This window comes from Aedes aegypti, chromosome 1 (genome assembly GCF_002204515.2).
Source record: "Aedes aegypti strain LVP_AGWG chromosome 1, AaegL5.0 Primary Assembly, whole genome shotgun sequence".
In the NCBI taxonomy this organism is placed as follows: domain Eukaryota; kingdom Metazoa; phylum Arthropoda; class Insecta; order Diptera; family Culicidae; genus Aedes; species Aedes aegypti.
In genome coordinates this window covers 310,400,122-310,420,071 of record NC_035107.1, presented here as the reverse complement: position 1 = coordinate 310,420,071, position 19,950 = coordinate 310,400,122, and the positions used below count along the sequence as shown (strand labels likewise).

At 36.8% G+C, this 19,950-nt stretch overlaps 1 protein-coding gene across 1 annotated transcript in view; it reads right to left on the bottom strand.

Annotated features, from left to right (window-relative positions):
• The window catches only part of LOC5572675 (homeotic protein Sex combs reduced), a 155,522-nt gene that overhangs the window by 87,293 nt on the left and 48,279 nt on the right, over nucleotides 1-19,950 (bottom strand). The window lies entirely within an intron of this gene.

Genomic DNA, 19,950 nt, shown 5'->3' with positions numbered 1-19,950 from the left:
CTGCCATGCCTTTCCCCCAATCCATACACTTCCGCATAAAGTGGCGTAGATGCAGGGGTATATCCGGTCTACTGTGGGAGCCAGTTTAATGCATCATCAATTCCTCCCCCTTCCCCTCATTGGTCTGCATTCTGACGTGGCAGGCGCCATTGTTGCCTAAAAATAGAAGATCACCAGCACTTATACACTGAGGGTGTCTGTTAGTCCCAAACAGTCATTCGGTTTGTTCCTTGTGTAAGTGCAGCTGATCTGGCGATACTGGAGTAGCATCCACGGGCGGCCAATCAAGCTCAAGCTCAAGCAAGCTCAAACTCAAGCTCATTTTCTCTCTCCATATCTCAATATCCTCTTTGTCTCGATGTGCATCTGTTGATTTTTGTTCCAAATTTCTCTCTGTATGTCGATATAACCCCCTAACTTTAAAGTCAAGTAACGCTAATAATAGACAAAATAAATTACGTTTTTTTTTCATATGAACTAAACTCATAAACTTTGAAACGTTTTTTGAGTGCTTTGAGCTACTCATGTGAGAGCGACTATTATCGGAAGCCTCATTTTCAATTTTCATCTTATCATGATGAAGCTAATAGAGCCAAGATTCACCTGTATTATTATTGTAGCGCTGTAGTACTTAAATGAAAAAAAAAAAACTACTGTATATTATACGTTTCAATTTTGCTTGCCAAGAATAGTCGAGTAATTTCGATGGCATAAATTACCCTACTATGTTAATAAATGTGTCATTTAGCATTACCATTAGCATTAGCATTAAGCATTTCGCACAAATTCGTAGGTGGTACAGTCCTAGAACATTGTATGAGGATTGCCTCCTTCCCGTCCGTTACCAAAGTCAGAGATTTAGGGTTAACCTCCAACTCTTAGACAAGATTGACGCATCCTCCAATAATCGAGAGCTGTCCTGGCCACGTCCTTGCGAAAGCTGGGGAATGGGAAAGGATGATTGATTGAACACCTACTTAAGAAAGATGCAGAGAACTCTACGACCTCTCATAGGTGTTACGGGATGTAGTGGAATGTTAATGGAAAGGGTAGTGCCATGGAATACGTTTGGTAGACGTTGGCAGACAAATGGATTATTTACGCATTGCGATCATGCGCTGCTGATTAGAACTAACTCACCAAATTCCTTTTTCGAATATCCGCGCAATCTGTCGCTCTAATAATGAACAATAGTGTGAGCCGTAACTTAGCACTGCCTATCAAAATGCACGCACTGCAGTTCTTAGTCCATCCCGAATAGAGCATCCACGAACCAATTTTTGAATCAACACGCACGGGATATAAAAAAAACAAGTCACGCGAAACGAATTCAATTGATGGTGCCATTACAGAGCACTCTCGAGCAAAACGCAAGCAAATCGAATAAAAGTAAAAAACAAAACTCCACACAACATCTTCAGATATAATCTCCGATAAAAAACACATCTAGGGTGATGTGCTAGTATCCATCGTATTAAGCATTGATCAGTGAGAACTGCAATTTTCCCAGTATTACAGTGAATGATGCTGACACAAACCGATGCCAAACAATTCTTTCTCAAAACGGCTTTAGCATTCTACAATAACATTTTGATAAATCTTGATCTCTTTTTGGAAATAATGCAAAGAAAATGCATCTTACCGTATTCTCAGTCCGTCGTATCGTTTTCAACTCCGTCGCAATCAGTTTCCAGATTCGTCTCACAACTTACGGCTCACTGTGTGTATTGAACGGTTAAAACACAACATATCAACGCTATAATAAAAATGTTTTACTAGAATATATAGATCTGCTGGCATCTCCCCCCATTCCTTTAGCATGATGGAATATACTAATTTCCTTTAAAATTCATTGTTCGTTATCAAAATTCAGCCCAAACATATGAACACAATTCCTTTTGACCGTACAATTATGGCATTTGCTCACAGTACAGCGAAAACAACACAATCAAAGTAACCGTATTTTTACATCGAGCGTCCGCACACATTGATGCGCACAAGCTTTTTTTTTCTCAGTACGACGGATTAAACTTTGTTTATATTCTCAATTATACGCGGCGGTTGAGAAAATTTTGTAAAATTTGGTGATTTATTGAAGTTTTACGGCGTGTGATTGGAATGAAATCCTTCAATGAAGAAGTACGAAGGTTTTCCATAGTGAAAATAAGTGCCCGGCGAAGTAAGTCACCCACGGGGGCGGGAAGAAACTTGTGTTGAAAAGTGGTGTGGCTCAGTCGATCGCTAAGCATTTCTCTCAAATCGTGTTCGTCCATGCTATTTCGGTGAAAAAGTGCAAAGTGGATAATTGAACTGAAGTTATTTACCGAAGTACAGTAGTTTTATTGCATTTTGGTTTACAAGTGTACAAACCATAACAGCTTTCACAAAATTACACTTGGATAATGAATCTATGTTGCAGGTAAGTTTGAATATCCGCCGTAGTGGAACATTTGAAGTTTGATACGACGAATAGTAGCGCTTACGACGAAGAAGAACAAAACCCTATCACTTCGAAAAACATGTTTCCACAAAACATTTGCACGTGGCGTAGCACCGCCGAATCTAATTTTCACCAGCGGATTTCATGTTAATAAATGTGTCATTTTTATACAAATTAGGCTCGAAAGGATACGATAAAAAGCAATGTTTTAACGTATTGTTTTCAAGTGTGATCTTCGTGGCAATATTCTAAATAACACGCATCACAACATCATCATCGCCCTATAATGTGAAATAAGCATAAGCTTCATTCGCGAGAAAACAATCCTAAAGGGCTACAATAACTATTATTTTCCATCTTGGCATGCACACACTCCTATGTTTATTATCTTGAAAACGAGTTGTTTTTGGCTCTTCCTGCTTATGCTATAATTTCATATACCAGTGCAGAGTTAGTGCACTCAACAACTTAATTAAGGTAATTTCCATATAAAAAGAAAATTACTATGCGCTGAAAGTGAATGTTAAATCAACAGCCAGGAATCAATGAATGATGCTTTTAACAACTCCCCAGTTCACATCACTATAATATTTTTATATCATGATTAAAACCATACCTGAGCGGAATACGCTCTAATACTACTATGGTTGCAGATTGTTTTTGGTGAAACTCAATACATCGCACTTATTGAAGGGTGTAAAATTGCTGACTGCTTAATATTCCCTGTAATTATATTGCAAATAATTGCAAACACGCCGTGCAGTCGGTTCCATCATGATTATTATTCGACAGGTTCTCTTTTTTTTATTCTGGATGTGATCGGATCGAGGTAAATGGGGGCAAAAAGCTTTGAAAAGCTAAATAGTGATAATTGGTCTTATGATAACTGCACCTTTTTGCGTTTTTCTTCGCATGCATGTTAACAAGTGTGAAACTTCATGCTCAACCTGCTTTTGGGAGCATATAGTTTTGAATGGCGGTTCAATGCTTTCATGTCAGTGGTGCTTGATGGATCCTGCGTCAGCGTTAATATCGATTTACTCAGCTGTACGAATTATGTGAGGAACATATTACCTAGAGAGATTATGTTTCAATGCTATGGATGGTGGGAATGTGATGAACACTAGTAGAACAATGTTTTATGTTCAGTTAAAAACTTCTATGATTAAAAAAAAAAAGTTGCTGACATTACTCACCGGTGAAGTAAAAAAATGTTGAATCCTCCACAATTTCATAATTAACAAAAAAAAATTATTGATGATCATTATGGGGATGAATAAAAAACAAATTTGGTCTTCATCAATCCATTTTTGATTATATTCTGAGTATCTATAGGTGTACCGAGTACACAGCAATAAAACCTGAACAAAACCTACACGGAAAAAACAGTTTACCCAATTTTTGAGTTGACTTTACTCAAAATTAAGTATATCGATTAGGGATGGTACACAAATTGTGTCACGCTAAATTTCAAATTTTTTGACCCCCTTCCCCCCTTTGTCACGTTTTTGTATGAGTTTTCCAAAATTTTTGTAAGGCTTGTCACGCTTGGCTTGACACCATCCCCCCCCCAACCCCCGGAATGTGATGTAATTTGTGCATGCCCCCTTATTCTCTCAACCCAAAATCCCTCGGTATTCTCTCTCTTCCCCATCAATGTTGTCAAAAATAGAGAGAGCTGAACCTACCCATCTACCTGGGCCAAACTACCCCCGGCCCAATAAGCCAATTTTGGGAAAATGCATTATTCTCAATCTTGGGTTGAATGATCTCAATTTTGCGTTGAATCAAACCAAATCTAAGTAAATTTTTCTTATGGCTTTAAGGGCAAAGTACCTAATGGAGGCCTTGGAAATTTAGCCAAATTTGGGTTATTGGGCTCAACTACGATTTTGCGTTGAAACAACACAAATTTGAGTAGATCCGCGATGCCGTGTAGCAAAGGAGTTCTGCAAAAACTTTTTTTTGTCGATCATATTTTTGTGTGGTGTTTAATTTTTGTTTATCCTTTTCATAGAAACGGAATTGGTCGACTAGCCACGGCACCGTATATCCGTCAAATAGTGAACCCGTGCATAAGTCCATACACTGAAAATAATCCACACGTTCGATCCACATTTTTTTAACGTGGATCTGTCGTGTCAAATGGCAAGGTGATATAACGTGTAAAACCTGTAATTCTGTTTGATTCGATAGCAAAGTCTTTTGCACATGATTTGAACGTGTTTTACAAAGGCGATATAGGGTAAGTGTTCCCTTAGTTGTGGGTGTTCCTATAGTTGCGGTAGTTGCGTTTCGCTGCGTTTTCACTGATTTTATTGCATTGACCATAGAAACGACACTGCCAATCGACGTATTGGCTTGTTGATACACGGAATAGTTGAAAAGAGCGTCCAAATTGCTTGAAAACTGATGAAAAATCACTAAATTTGCTAAAACTGTTTTTGCTTGTACCAATAGTTGCGGTAAAGTGTTCCTATAATGGAGGATCCCATAAGAAAAAAACGGATACCGCAACTATAGGAACACAAATTAAAAATATACCGCAACTAAAGGAACAGTGTACCAATAGTGGAGGTATTATTTTTCACTGACATGCCGTGGATTACTACGATGAAATCATTTTTCTCATTAAGTCAATGGTCGTTACTTTCCGTTACAACATCAACATATGCATTAATTGCGCTTCTTGCATTAAGGCGGTTAAATAAAGTTCAATCACGCTTAGTACCTCCACTATTGGTACATCTACCCTACATCACTAGTAGAACTAGTCTGCTGATCATGACAAGGACTTATATTTGCCTATCACTTGAGTCAATTTCCTAAGCGAGTCAATTTTGGAGAAAACGGGCGTCCGTAATAGGGCTCATTCACAAATTTCACAACACTGAGAGGGGTGGGTGGGTGTATTCATGATGTTATGGCTCATACAAAATTTATAGAACATTTATACAGAAGCGTTACGACGGGGTGGGTAGGTGTCGAAAATGGCGTTACGAAATATATCAATAAACCCATAGGTGCCTGGTATAAGAAAATCAATCTCTAATGAACCCTTAAGGGTTCATTCACAAATTTCATAACGCCAAAAATAACCATTTTTGACAGCCACCCACCCCTTCGTAAAGCTTTTTGTATGAACATTTTTACAAATTTTATATGAGCTGTACACTGAGGCAAAAATACTTAGGTTTTCCATAAATCAAGACTTATGAACCAGCCAAATTATGGTTTCATTGCACGCTTAAACATTCCGAAAATGGGATCATAAGTTTCATAAGTGAGAGCTTTGAATTCTTTAACAACAATTACTTGAAATATTTATCATAGCAATCGCTAAAAGAACTACTCCGCTTTCGATGTTGGCTACAAGTTAATCGTAGACAGATCACATGTTATCATTACATGCAGTGATGCCACATACACAGATTTATCTGTAATTACACAGATTTTTTCCTGTTCTTGCCTACAGATATCTATGATCACAGATCACAGATTTTTGAGAAGAAAAAGATTTTTAAGATTTTTGCAAAGGTCATGAATTTTGGGCACGACTTTGGACCATATTAAACAAATGCCATTCTCCTACTTAATTTTGCTCAAATACTTACTAAAGTATTTCAATTTTTTAAAAGAACTTGGTTGCATTGCGAGGTGTACAGTTTACTTGATATTAAAAATAGCATGAATAATTGCTAAAATTCCTAGAGCAGGCTGGATATGTTGAAAAAAGCTTTTATTGGTTGAATTTTTAATTTTTTTACACCACACAGATTTTTACCGAGATTTTTTAAGGATCACTACAGATAAAAAAGATTTTTTTCATCCAAAATCCCAGATGAAAATTGAAAAAAATGTGGCAACACCGATTACATGTCAATTTTTGTGCACGCCTGAAATAAAAGGCGAACAACATTATCGAATGATAAAACTATTTGAGTTAATACCATTGCGTTTATTACCGAATTTCATTGATTGACTTATGAAATTCATTACTGAAATTCTTCACCAAAATCATAAGTAAAACTTACAAATTTCAACAATAATCGTTGTGGCGCCAAATCATAATTATTCCTTAGGAAATTATTAAGTTTTTTTCCCTCAGTGTAACATTTCGATGACACCCACCCACCCCCTTCAGCGTTATGAAATTTGTGAACAAGCCCTAGCAGAATTTACGATTATTAGTATTAAATTTGTTGATTATTGAATTTGGATCGCCGATAGCGACTTTTTTTTTGATTAACTTGTTAAACAATTAGTGAAAATTCACGTGTGAAACAAGTTGATCGAGCTTGTAGAACACTGAGGCAAAAAAACTTAATTATTTCTTAAGGAATAATTATGATTTGGCGCCCCAACGATTACTGTTGAAGTTTTTAAGTTTTACTTATGATTTTGGTGAAGAATGTTATTACTAAATTTCATAAGTCAATCAATGAAAATTGGTAATAAACGCAATGATAATTGCTTAAATAAAATTATGTATCATACTCGATTACTTAGGCGGCGTCCATTTATTACGTAACGCTAAAATTCGAAATCTTTGACCCCCTCCCTCCCCCTACGTAACGCTTTTTGTATGAAAATTTTTAAATTTTTGTATGAGCCGTAACGCTTGAGCCTACTCCCCCCCTCCCCCTAGAGCGTTACGTATATTGTGGATGCCGCCTTAGGTGGTCGATGGACAGTGATGAGAGTGTGAAGTCTGTTTGTCTGAGGTTTATCTCTTATTTCAGGCGATGATTGATATTGACATATTTTGATAACATGTGAACTGCTTTCAATTACCTAAGGGACCGTCCATAAATTACGTAACGCTCTAGGGGGAGGGGGGAAGTAGGCTCAAACGTTACGACTCATACAAAAATTTTATTTATTATCATACAATAAGCGTTACGGAGGGGGGGAAGCAGTGTTGCCACATTTTTATTTGTACCGACGGCTCAAAAATCTTTTTTATCTGTACCATAGATTCTAGAAATCTGTACCCAAAATCTGTACCACATTCAAGAGAAATTGTTGAAAAAACTCTTAAAATCCTTATGAACTTAGAAGTTTAATATAGTTTTTAGTGAAAAAATTTCCCTTGTAATATAATTATTATTCAATTCAATGGAAATTGTATCCTTCAATTATAGTTTTGTGAAAATTAGTTTCAAATTTCACGATTCTTTTGGATTTTGTGTCACAAAATTGCCAATTCCAAAAATCTGTACCAATCTGTACTTTTTCGTGAAAATCTGTAATCTGTACCGTACAGAATCTGTACCAAAAACTATCAAAAAAACTGTACCTTTCCAGATAAATTTGTACTTGTGGCAACACTAGGGGGAAGAGGTCAAAAGTTTTCAATTTTGGCGTTACGTAATAAATGGATGCCGACTAAGTTACAAGCCTTGTACCCAACATCGAAAACGGAGCAGTTCTTCTAGCGATTGTTATGAAAATTATTTCAAGTATGGTTCTTTTATAATTCAAAGCTCTATCTTATGAACCTTTGATCCCATTTACGAAATGGTTCAATGAAACCATAAGTCAAGATTTATGGAATTTTTCCTCAGTGAATGTTTTCTGGGCAGGTAGGGAGCAATTTATTTCATCTGCTGGTATAACACGAAACATGGACCGGGTAGAACAAAAAGAGAAGGGAACGTCTTCACCAACAAAAATATGACCAGTGCCCAGTGATGCCACAAACAGGAAAAAATCTGTGTAATTATAGATAAATCTGTGTATGTGGCATCACTGCCAGTGCCATTCACATGTCATGCTAGATTTTTGATCAATAACAACAATGAGCGGCCCGCCGGATAATGTTATTCGGACGTCTCATTTGATTGCTTTTACAAAGGTAATTTAAGCTTCATTAATTTCGTGTATTAGCCATTCTAACTTGCAAAAAGTAAATGCCTCCAAAAATCATAAGATCATAGGGTTTGACGTATTTACTTGTGAAAATGTTCGCTCATGGAATCCTACTGCATTGCTGCGTGTGGTGCTAGCGATTGATATTGTTTTTGTATTCGATCCGCATTCTTTTCGAAGTGGATCGGTCCCACAGTGCGTTGCACCATAGACAAAAATCAAGTTTCAAGTTATTTCATACAACGATGTTTATAGATTAAAGTGAGAAGACGTCCCGGATTATCCGGAACAGAGCAATTTTTAACTTAACAGTACATTATCAATACTTTCTATTTCAATTAACTTAGTGTTAAGTGTTAAGTGTTAAGTACATGACTAAGGTTGAATATGAATGTAAATTATACATCAAATATAGGTAGCACTTCATTGGGGATGAACTCTAACATGCGTCCTGGATTTTTTCCGGGACACATCTGGTCACACTATTATAGATAGCATCTGTTATTGACGGATTTCATGCCATCTCGACACGCGATTGGCAGCACCCCTTCAGAATTCAATGAAACTTTCTATGGATGTCAAAAGTATGTGAAACTAAGATACTTTGCATATTATGTTTTTTCAAAATTGATCTAGACTAACATTGGGAAAGGGTCAATTTTTTTTTCTTTTTTTTTCATAGACCCGTATAACTCAAAAACGGTAAGACGTACAAAAAAGTGTTGTACAAAATTGACTGTCGTGAAATTTCCTGAAGTTTTAGAAAAAAAAATTGAAAAAATAAAAAACATTTTCTACACTGAGAAAAAAATGATTCGAAATTTTAAAGTCGATTTAAAAAAACGCCCTCTTCAGATTTTGATCATCCTTGAGCAAAAAGTTTCGTAATTAAATTTACTAAAAGTCGTCCATACATTGCTAATTGGGCATATTTTAGAGAAAAAAGTTTTTCTAACATCGAATTTCTTAAGTCCAAAATTATTTTTTTATTTTCATTTCGCTTTAAATAGTCTAGTATAATGGTCAATATTATGCTTATGAAAAAAAGTCGTGGTTTGTTGTTATCATGCATTATTATTTTTATTATTGCTATATATCGAGAGGGATTCGCGATAAGGGCCTATCTGACAAATCAATAACAATGAGAAAATAACCAATGAAATTTTCATGTGCAATTTTTAATCCCAATTGAAGAAAATATACTCCAACTTTAACTATTTCACTTTAATGCACATTTCATAATCCTAGTTTTAAAATCCTCATCAATACCACACACATCTCCTTCAATTTTCCTAGCTGTTTCGAAATAAACAAATATTATAAGGTTTCGCCTTAAACGCACTCAAGAATGCCAGTATCGCCCAATGTTATGAGCCTGTAATCGATATTATTTTCAGTGTCGCCTATTACTTTGCGCCGTGTTTTCATTCTGGTTTCAATTAAGCCCGCCATGTACGCCTTGTTTATTTTTTGTTTGCAGTGTCGCCGTTTACTCTCGCCGTGTTTTGATTTCGATTTCAGATGCGCCCATCACTTTGATAAACAAAAACACAGGCGTAATCAATACAGTGTGTGGTTTTGCATGAGGTGAAGTTTCGTCTTCTACAAATTTGCGTTTTTCGAATAGTTAAATTATCGAAAGGGGAAAAGTTCAAGTGCAGTGAATAGACAATCAAGCTACAATTTCACCGCTATAGTTTCTTAAATTGTGTACATTTTGTCAGTTTCGCCTAATTCGCGAATCTGTCTAGATATCCTAAAACGTAGTATCTGCACATGAATATTTACATTATTTTTGGGCTTAACTGAATAAATTGGGAATATTTTAGGGTACCAGGGACAGTTTTAACCTTATCAAACAATTCCACCAATTCCACTGACATTTTAACATATTGTTCATTAGATAAATAACACACTGAAAACATTCTACAAGCTCGATCAATGTGTTTCACACGTGAATTTTCACTAATTGTAAAACACATCAATCGATGGTGTAAAACCAGTCGCTATCGGCAATCAAAATTCAAATTTAAAACACATTAATTTACATATTTTCGAAAATATTACTGTAGAATTCATTAGCGATTCCTTGATTTCTTGATACCAGGCACCCATTATGGGTGCACGGCTTCCCAAAAAGTAACATGTTAAAAAACATGTCACGCGTGGATGACAAATGTAAATCCTTGTCATGTTAGGCAACCTAGTTGTACTAGTGATTGATATCGCAATCGTAAAACACGTTGAAATTGTATGTAAAAGCCTTTGCTATCGAACCAAAGTCAAACCTTAACGGAATTACAAGTTTTACACGTTATTTCACCTTGCCGTTTGACACGACAGATCCACGTTGACAAGAATATGGATCGAAAGTGTGGATTATTTTCAGTGCACAAATTTAATTTGGTGACCTACATGTATCAGTTTGTTGCACTGCCCAGTCGAATAGTTCTTGCGGAGCTCTTTTTGCCATTCGCTTGAGTGTGCCACCAATAGCGTCACAGGGGCCTTTGCCGTGGGATGTGGCAATAAAGTGCAACTCTGCTTCCAATCCATGTATTTTCTTGAAATTACATAAACTGGCAATTTTTTTTATGAGCTGCACTGCCGTTATACGCATAATTGCCCCATGTTACTTTTTGTGCATTTCGACTTTTTGTCATCAAACAGTTTATTTTTACGTATAGTTTTAGAAAACACACACCGAAAATTAACTTTGTTCGGAAACTCAATGAAAAGCAAGCCAGGTCAATTTGTCCCATTGTTGAATTTCCACGCATAACTGTCCCACTACTGTATTTCTACGCATAACTGTCACACTATACAATTCGCTGCGCTGATCTAGAACAAAATAGTCAGTAGGCAGTTTTGAATTAGCTGGTGTTAGGGAATATCTTTTTGAACACCTTCTTACGTTAGCTTTACATTCCATGTGGAACACAACCTGTTTTATGTGTTTGTATTATCGGGATGCATTCATCATTCATGCGAGCCTGACGTCAGATTTGATTGAAATTTTCTATATCAAAATTTTATTTCCCATCCGTTTTTCAAGGAATTTCAGTTGAATTTTCAGGGTCGATCACAAAATTCTTCTAGTGTTTGGAACCGCGGTCATCGATTAAAAATTTACCGTAATTTAAGATTTATCACGGGGAGTAGTGAAATAATCGATTCTACCCCATTACCCCGAATCCCATTACCCCGAATTCCATTAACCCGAACCCCATTACCCCGAATTCCAAAACCCCGAACGACCCATCACCCCGAATGACATTACCCCGAATTCCAATATCATGGAGAAATGTTGTCAGTATCATCATGTCAAGATAATTGTAAATTCGGGGAAATAGCATTCGGGGTGATGGAATTCGGGGTAATGGTACACTCGGGGTAATGGAATTCGGGGTGATGTCATTCTGGGAAATGACTTTCGGGGTAATGGGGTAGAATCGAAATAATCGTAGTTGAAGAAAATGTAACCACTTTAATTTCGAGTCCATGGCTTGCAACTAATTAACTTCATGATTTAGCAAACCAAGTCTAAATAAAAATAGTTCGACCGTTTTTGGATGACTTGGCCACATGCTGGGTTGTTCCGAATACCGATTCCCTGGAGGAAATGGCTTCTAAACCGTTGGTTCTGAAACCTAGCTGGCAACATCAAACTACATAAATTCCCAAATCCAGGCAAAAGAAGGGTAATTCAAAGGTTCTTGGATAACATGATAACATGCCAGGTTATTTTGGATACCCTGTTCTCCAGAGGAGGTGACCATTATATTGGCGGTTCTGAGACCTATCTTGCGACTTATCAAACTTGATAAAGTCAAGAAGAAGTCAAAAGAAGAATAGTTTAAGAGGTTTTGGAATGACCTGGCCACATACTGGGTTATTCCGGATTATTGATTCTTCGGTGCAAGTGGCAAATATGTTGGTGGTTCTGAAGCTTAATTTGCGATGTATCGAATATCAAGATTTTACCAAACCAGTCCAAAGAAATGTCAAATCTTGTGAAGATTTGTGTCGTGAATTTTGAGTTAAATATTTACTCCGCAGGATAACCTTGACTTCGCAGATGAGTTTCTGTCTAGCCTGCAGCTGGAAGAGTCGATATATGAATTTATAACATCTTATAACCTCTCTAAATAACTCATCCACTCTTTTTTCACTAACTCATTAACTGTCTCATTATCACACGTACAGAAAACTTTGCTTTCCATCCTAAACTGTAAAATCATATTTCTTCACTTCCCCACACGTGGCTCCGTTTGGCACATGTCACTTGAGCCGTCATTAGGTGCCTTAACATTGTCTTGAGGATATACGGCCTCTACATTCGGTACAATCTATACGTAATAACGGTCATCTACAGCAGTATGCTTAGCACATCATTGGTCACTACTATCAGTGGGACTGTAATGCGTAGAAATTCATCAAAAACCCTGCATTTCTAGGCATAACAGTCCCACTATGAATTTTGTAGCTAAATTTACTTTATTTCCATAATACAAACTCTTGACTCTAATGAACACGCTATTCTTTATACTATTGTAAACATTTTAATTTAATTTACCACGCACCTGGTCAATACGAAGCCTAAATGTGTTAAAATCTTTAAACGCGTTTTTCTCGATTGCATATTTTGGAACATGGGACAATTATGCGTATAACGGCAGTGCAGCTCCATCTGACATAAAATAACTTTGGAGAAATTTATTTTTTGTTTAACAAAATTCATCAATTTTGATATAGATAGCTGAACTGTTACTGTGTCATGGATCAACACTCCTGATATTATAATAAAACTAACGTTTTCCAATTTATTATCTTTTTTTGATACCGTAAATTCGGGTGAAATTGATCAGTAGGGTGAAATTGATCACCGTGTCACTCGATTTTATTTCTTCCTAGTGGAGCACAAATATCAATGTAACGTTGTTTGTCGTAAGTATTGTCAAATTGTGTGTTGTGAAGTTTTTTGCGTTAAAATATGTGTATTTCTATGAAAATAATGAAAAATTCCAAAATCATGTATGGTGCAGTATTGACTAATATATCTAAACTTCTAGTTCTGGACAAGGATTTGAACATGGTATAATCCTGAAAGTTTGTAAGAATGATTAAAATATATCCCCAAACCAGATTTCATAACCAAAACTCGTACCAATTCGCTCATTTGGTTGAAATAATTGAATTTCTGTTAGATATCAGGAAATTCCTTAGGAAATTGCATACATTTAGGCGTTTTCTGCGTAATTCTTGAAATTTAATTATTAATTATTTCTATAAATATTGTATTGTAAGGAATTTATCAAGCATATTCGAATTCCGGGAGATCAAATTTATTATGTAGAGCTGTTTTGAAAACTAACAATAATCGCATTGATAAGTGATCAATTTCACCCCGACATGACATCACCCGATTTTTTATTTTAGAGATGTTGTTTAGCACTAACATTACTTTTGTTAGAAAATTTCGGTACTTGAGCCAATGAGGCTCACCTTCGTACTTGTTTTTCTGCATTCAGTTGTTTGACATTGCCAACATTATAGAAATCAGACAAAAAAAACCCTGAAAAAAGATCAATTTCACCCGAAATTAGGGTAAATCTCGAATGGGTGTATCGTTGCTTGAAAATTATTCCAGTGATATCCTTGAGCAGCGTTTTGTATGATAAAACTATAATTTTCAGAAAAGTCGCTAATTACCAGTATGTTACCTTGTTTTAGCGAGTCTTTTTTGTTTCGTAGGAAAGAAGACTGTTCTTTGCAAATAAAATCATGAGTTATAAGCTTATCAACTTTCTCTACGAAATATATAACAAATTTTTCAACAGGCTTTATTATCGTTTCTAAATTAATCTATCGATTAATCTTGTTTATCCATCTTCAAATTCTTTTCACAAATGACTTAGATAAAATTAAGAGTTTTATTGACATCAAGCTTAAATAGTTATCTGCATAGGTAGAACGACAATTGTAAGTTAAATACCTATCTTTCTATACACTCACGTGGTGGTTGTTGAGTAACTCAGATCGTTAACGGACATTATAGGTAGATAACAATACAAACATATTCATTGTTTCTCATTAATCTGGCGTGTAATGCAGGTTTAGTAAGTTTTTTTTCACAAAACTTTTTCTAGAAGAGAATTTAATGGAATATGGATAAGGTTGTTACTTTTCAATGTTTGCAATACTGTTGTGATATCTTTCAAACCATTAAAATATGTCGGATTGTTAAACGGATATGATTTTCTCATAAGCGGTATGGTACGAGATCAATTGAATTTAATTAAAAAAAAAACTCTGTATAATTCCGTTTTATTCCTTTTAACTACTTCCAATAAAACAAATATAATCTATTTTGTGATTAAAATTCATTTATCACTTGAAAATATGATCATACTAGACTATTTAATGCGAAATAAAAATAAAATAAAAAATTAATATCGGACTTAAAAATTCGATGTTGGAATAACTTTTTTCTGTGTTGTAATTTCAGATATGTGTAAGTGTTGCCAACATCATTATTTTTCACCGGCGCATGGTAAAAGCAAATTAAATTTATATCAATTATTCAAATGATAGTGTTAGGTAAATTTTGTCGATAAACGATGAAACACTTTTTGATAAGAAAATTATATATTTGGAATGTAGCCAAGTTTTTTATTGTACTGAACAAGTTCCTGCGTATGGCTTAGAGAATCACATAGGTTGAGAAACGCTCCCTGATAAACGGAGACCCAGATAGCCATAGTGGTAAACGTGCAGCTATTCAGCCAGATCAAGCTGAAGGTGACTGGATTCGAATCCCACCCCACCGGTCGATGATCGTTTTCTCGACTTCTCAGGCCATAGAGTACACTCACCCCACAGTTATGGATCAGCTAAGGTTCATTTTCAAGAATAAAATATGATTGCAAATCATGGTGACCTTGTACAAAACAAAATTACCCGCCCGGCAATGCCGAATATAGTTGTTTTCGAGAATACCCATAAAAAATCGCGATTATTAACGAAAAAGTGTCGATTTCGATAGAAATTTCAAACGTTGTCCATCCCACAGATGTGGATCAGTGTAACAGGAGGTCCTTATTATGGATCAAATCGACTCACATTATGGATCAGAACACTATAAAAGCAATTATTTTTATCTGTGAACTAAACGAATGGTGTGTTAGTGATAGTATACGTTTCGGCATTTTTTTTTCGGAATCGTCCTATCGTTGATTCATAACTGTGCACTAAGGCAAACATACTTAGGATTTTCATAATTCAATCCACATTCAGTGTTGCCACATTTCTATCTGTACCGAAGGCTCAAACCAGTGTTGCCACATTTTTATCTGTACCGAAGCCTCAGAAATCTTTTTTATCTGTACCAGAGATTCTAGAAATCTGTACCCAAAATCTGTACCACATCCATCATAAATTGTTGAAAGAACTCTTAAAATCCCAAAAAACCTGTAAATTTAACATAGTTTTTATTGAAATATTTTCACTAATAATTCAAATTTTATTCAATTCTTTGGAAATTATACCTTTCAATTATAGTTTTGTGAAAATGAGTTCCGAATTTCACGAATCTTTTGGATTTTGTATCACAAAATTGCCAATTCCAAAAAATCTGTACCAATCTGTACTTTTTCGTGAAAATCTGTAATCTGTACCGTACAGAATCTGTACCAAAAACTATCAAAAAATCTGTACCTTTCCAGATAAATCTGTACACTGAAAACATTCTACAAGCTCGATCAATGTGTTTCACACGTGAATTTTCACTAATTGTAAAACACATCAATCGAAGGTGTAAACCCAGTCACTATCGACAATCCGAATTCAAATGTAAAACACGTTAATTTACAAATTTTCGATAAGTTGGCTGTAGATTTTGTTAGCGATTTCTTAGTTCTCTGATACCAGGCACCCATTACGGGCGCACGGTTTCCCAAAAAATGACATGATAATAAACATGTCACGCGTGGGCAGGGTTGCCACATTAAAATCTGCATTTTTTACTAGAATTATCTGTATATCTGTATCCTGGAGCAAAAAATCTGTATTTTAAATCTGTATCACTGGAAACTGGATTAATCATGGAGAATTATACAAAAAATGTGAGGAAATATCAATCACTTGCAACTACAATGCAGAACTGTTACATCCCAGCTTAAATTTTAAGGTTTTCAAAAGTATGTATTTTCAGTTTTACTTAAAATCTGTATAAATCTGTATAATTTTGGCAGAATTCTGTATACAGAATCTGTATATCTGTATTTTTTCAAATAATCTGTAATCTGTATATACAGATTCTTGGTCTCAAAATATCCGAGAAAATCTGTAAAATACAGATAAATCTGTATATGTGGCAACCCTGCGCGTGGGTAGCAAATGTTAGTCCTTGTCATGTTAGGCAAACTAGTTCTACTAGTGATTTATATCGCAATCGTAAAACACGTTGAAATTTAATGTAAAAGCCTTTGCTATCGAACCAAAGTCAAACCTTAACATAATTACAAGTTTTACACGTTATTTCACCCTGCCATTTGACACGACAGATCCACGTTGAAAAGAATATACACGGAAAAACCATTCTACTCAAAAAATAAGTTTAAAATACCCAAAATTGAGTAAAGCGATTATAGTCCCTGTTTGGGTAAAAATTAAATTCATGATTACATCATTTTTACCCTATTTTTGAGTTTATCGAAATTTACTTAATTTTAGGTAAAAATGGACTTCAAATCATTTTGCATCACTATATGTGCAGTGTGAAGCTTCTTCGTTGACAGCTTTAGTGGTAATAATCTGCACCAGAAGCATGGCCTGCTTATACACATCCAGATCTACCACATCTCCTTTTGTTTAACACAAGTTGTGCTTTTTCCGTATTGATCGAAGCAATTTATACAGCAGATAATTGAAGCAACAATGTTTCACCTACCGTCGGACGGTATTTACAACATCGGTGAACTGTGTTCAAGATCTTTTGCATCACGTATCGCAAAGTATTTCAAAAAGTTACTCAACTTTTGAATCAACTCATTTACTTATATTGTCATGCTTTTGTTTTTGAGCCAAACCGATTGCATCCGCTGCTTCGGATGATTTTCCCAAGACCTAACCGTTCTGATTATATTTGTTTTTAAAACGCCTCCACGTGAGGCGAGCGTTCACATTTTTGCCGAATACTACGGATCGTACCCGTCACCCTTGTAGGCGAGCATTAGACTTTCCACCAAACCAAACAGTTCGGAACTGTTGCTTCGGCTGTTCCCTTCAAAGGCGAGCATTCCAGATTCCTCTGAGCCCAACAGATTGTGTTCATTGCTATGACTGCTGCTTCCTTCTAAGGCAAGCATTTCCGCCGGACCCGACAGTTCGAAACTGTCGCTGCGGCAGCTCCCTTCTAAGGCGAGCATTTCAGTATTGACCGGACTCAACGGATCGTATCCGCACCAGTTGCCCCCTTCTAAGGCGGGCACTCTGTTTCCTTTTCTGCCGGACCCGACAGTTCGTAACTGTCGCTACGGCTGCTCCCTTCTAAGGCGAGCCATTTATTGCTATAAGTTCCCTTTTAAGGTGAACTTATTTTTCGACAGCCTGACCCGACGGATCGAATCCGCCGCTAAGGCAACTTCCCTTCTAAGGTGAAGTTTTTTTTTTAAGAACCTACTTACACATAGCGCCTTTTTACTTTGAAGCGAACATCATAGTAGAAGAATTTGGTGTCGTCAAATGAAGGAATTCTCGTTTGCAATATACATCGTAATGGTCCAAACTGCTGCTGTTTTCTTCACTTACTCTCTTCCCCGCTGTATAATCCAAGATATAATCCTAAATCTGATGGCCATCGCAAACGAAACTGGGTTCACTCGTCGCCAATGTGAAGCTTCTTCGTTGACAGCTTTAGTGGTAATAATCTGCACCAGAAGCATGGCCTGCTTATACACATCCAGATCTACCACATGCAGTATATTGAACATTGATGATCAAATTATTAATCTTTTGCATTCATCCACGAGGAACGTGCGAATGATTGCGAATCAAATTGTTGTTTGAGTTCTGGAGCCATTTCGACTTTATTTTATAAGCATATCATGAATTAAATGTGTGGTTAAAAGCTTAAGTTCCAAACTACCCAAAATCAACTATTTAGGTTTTTTCTCCGGATTAGGTAGAAAATACCTTATTTTGGCTGAAAATTTCTTTCAGTGCTTTTGGCTTTGCCATTTAACATCGACGCCATTATTGTTTCAACGCTCAGCCCGTGCGCACGAAAAAAGTCTCTCCGCGAAATTAAATTAAAGAAAAAAATTGTTCGGTGGATTGTGGCATCGGAGTGGACCGTAATTGTGGAGTTTGTGCCAGTTGTGTTCCGTAGTTGCTGTTGGTGTGCGAATTCGTCGGATTTGTTATCTTTGCTTGGCTGCTGGGCAATAATTATTCGTCGCTTCTACGAATCCGGCAAGGCGTCAGGGTTCTGGTCGTGTTGCTGCTGACCAATTACTTTTCTCATACCGAATCAGAGCTTGTGGTGCTGCTGTGCAGCTTCTTCATTCTTGCTGCGAGTCCGGACAGAATCGGGTTGTGCCATTTCTGTTCAGCAGTTTGCTGTTGTGCAGGTTCGTCGGCTTTGCCATTGCGAGGCTGCTGGGCGGTAGCTATTCGTCCGTGCTACGAGTCCGGCCAGACGTCGGGGTTCCGGTCGTGTTGCTGCTGCCGGGCTGCTGTGAGGCCTCTATTCGTTTCTGGTGTAAGTCCAGGAAAAACCCCAGCTGTAAGTACGGTTGACCGAATGATTTTGGCATTTATTAAATCTGAATTCTATTTCTCCGCAGGCTCCCCATTTAACATCGGAGTGGACCATAACTGGTTGTTGGGACATTTGTGTTCGGCAGTTTGCTGTTGTGCAGATTCGTCGGGTTTGCCATTGTTGCGGGGCTGCTGGTCGGTAGCTATTCGTCACTGTTACGAGTCCGGCCAGGCGTCAGGGTTTGGATCGTGTTGCTGCTGCCGGGTTTCTTTTCTCATACCGCTTGTGGTGCTGCTGTGCAGCTTCTTCGTTCCTGCTGCGAGTCCGGTTTGTGCCATTTGTGTTCGGCAGTTTGTTGTAGTGCAGATTCGTCGGGTTTGCCATCATTGTGGGGCTGCCAGGCGGTAGCTGTTCATCCCTGCTACGACTCCGACCAGGCGTCCGGATTTAGGTCTTGTTGTTGGAGCTGGACGTGTTGTTGCAACGATACGGGAACTGAAGAAGCTCATTGTAAGTATGGTTCATCGATTTGTTTTTTTTAAATTTTGGCGCACATCGCACATTATAAGTGCGGAATTAAGTCGGATCGATCTGGTGTCTTCACCATACTTGTTCAGCAAGAAATAACAAGTGCGGTGAAGACACCAAACCGATCCAACGTAATCCCACATTGGTATTCATGATTCCGTTATTTTATGGAGTCCAGTTTCTAATTTAATTTCTACCTAGATTCTTCCTGAAACATTGAACTGGTCCGAGTAGAGCTAGTACAGCTTCATCTGCCCCCACCTCACCATTGATCTCCTAATTGTCACCGTGAAATAGTACAAACCCTTTAAACAACCGGTAAGCGTTTTATTTAAATTTCTAATTTATT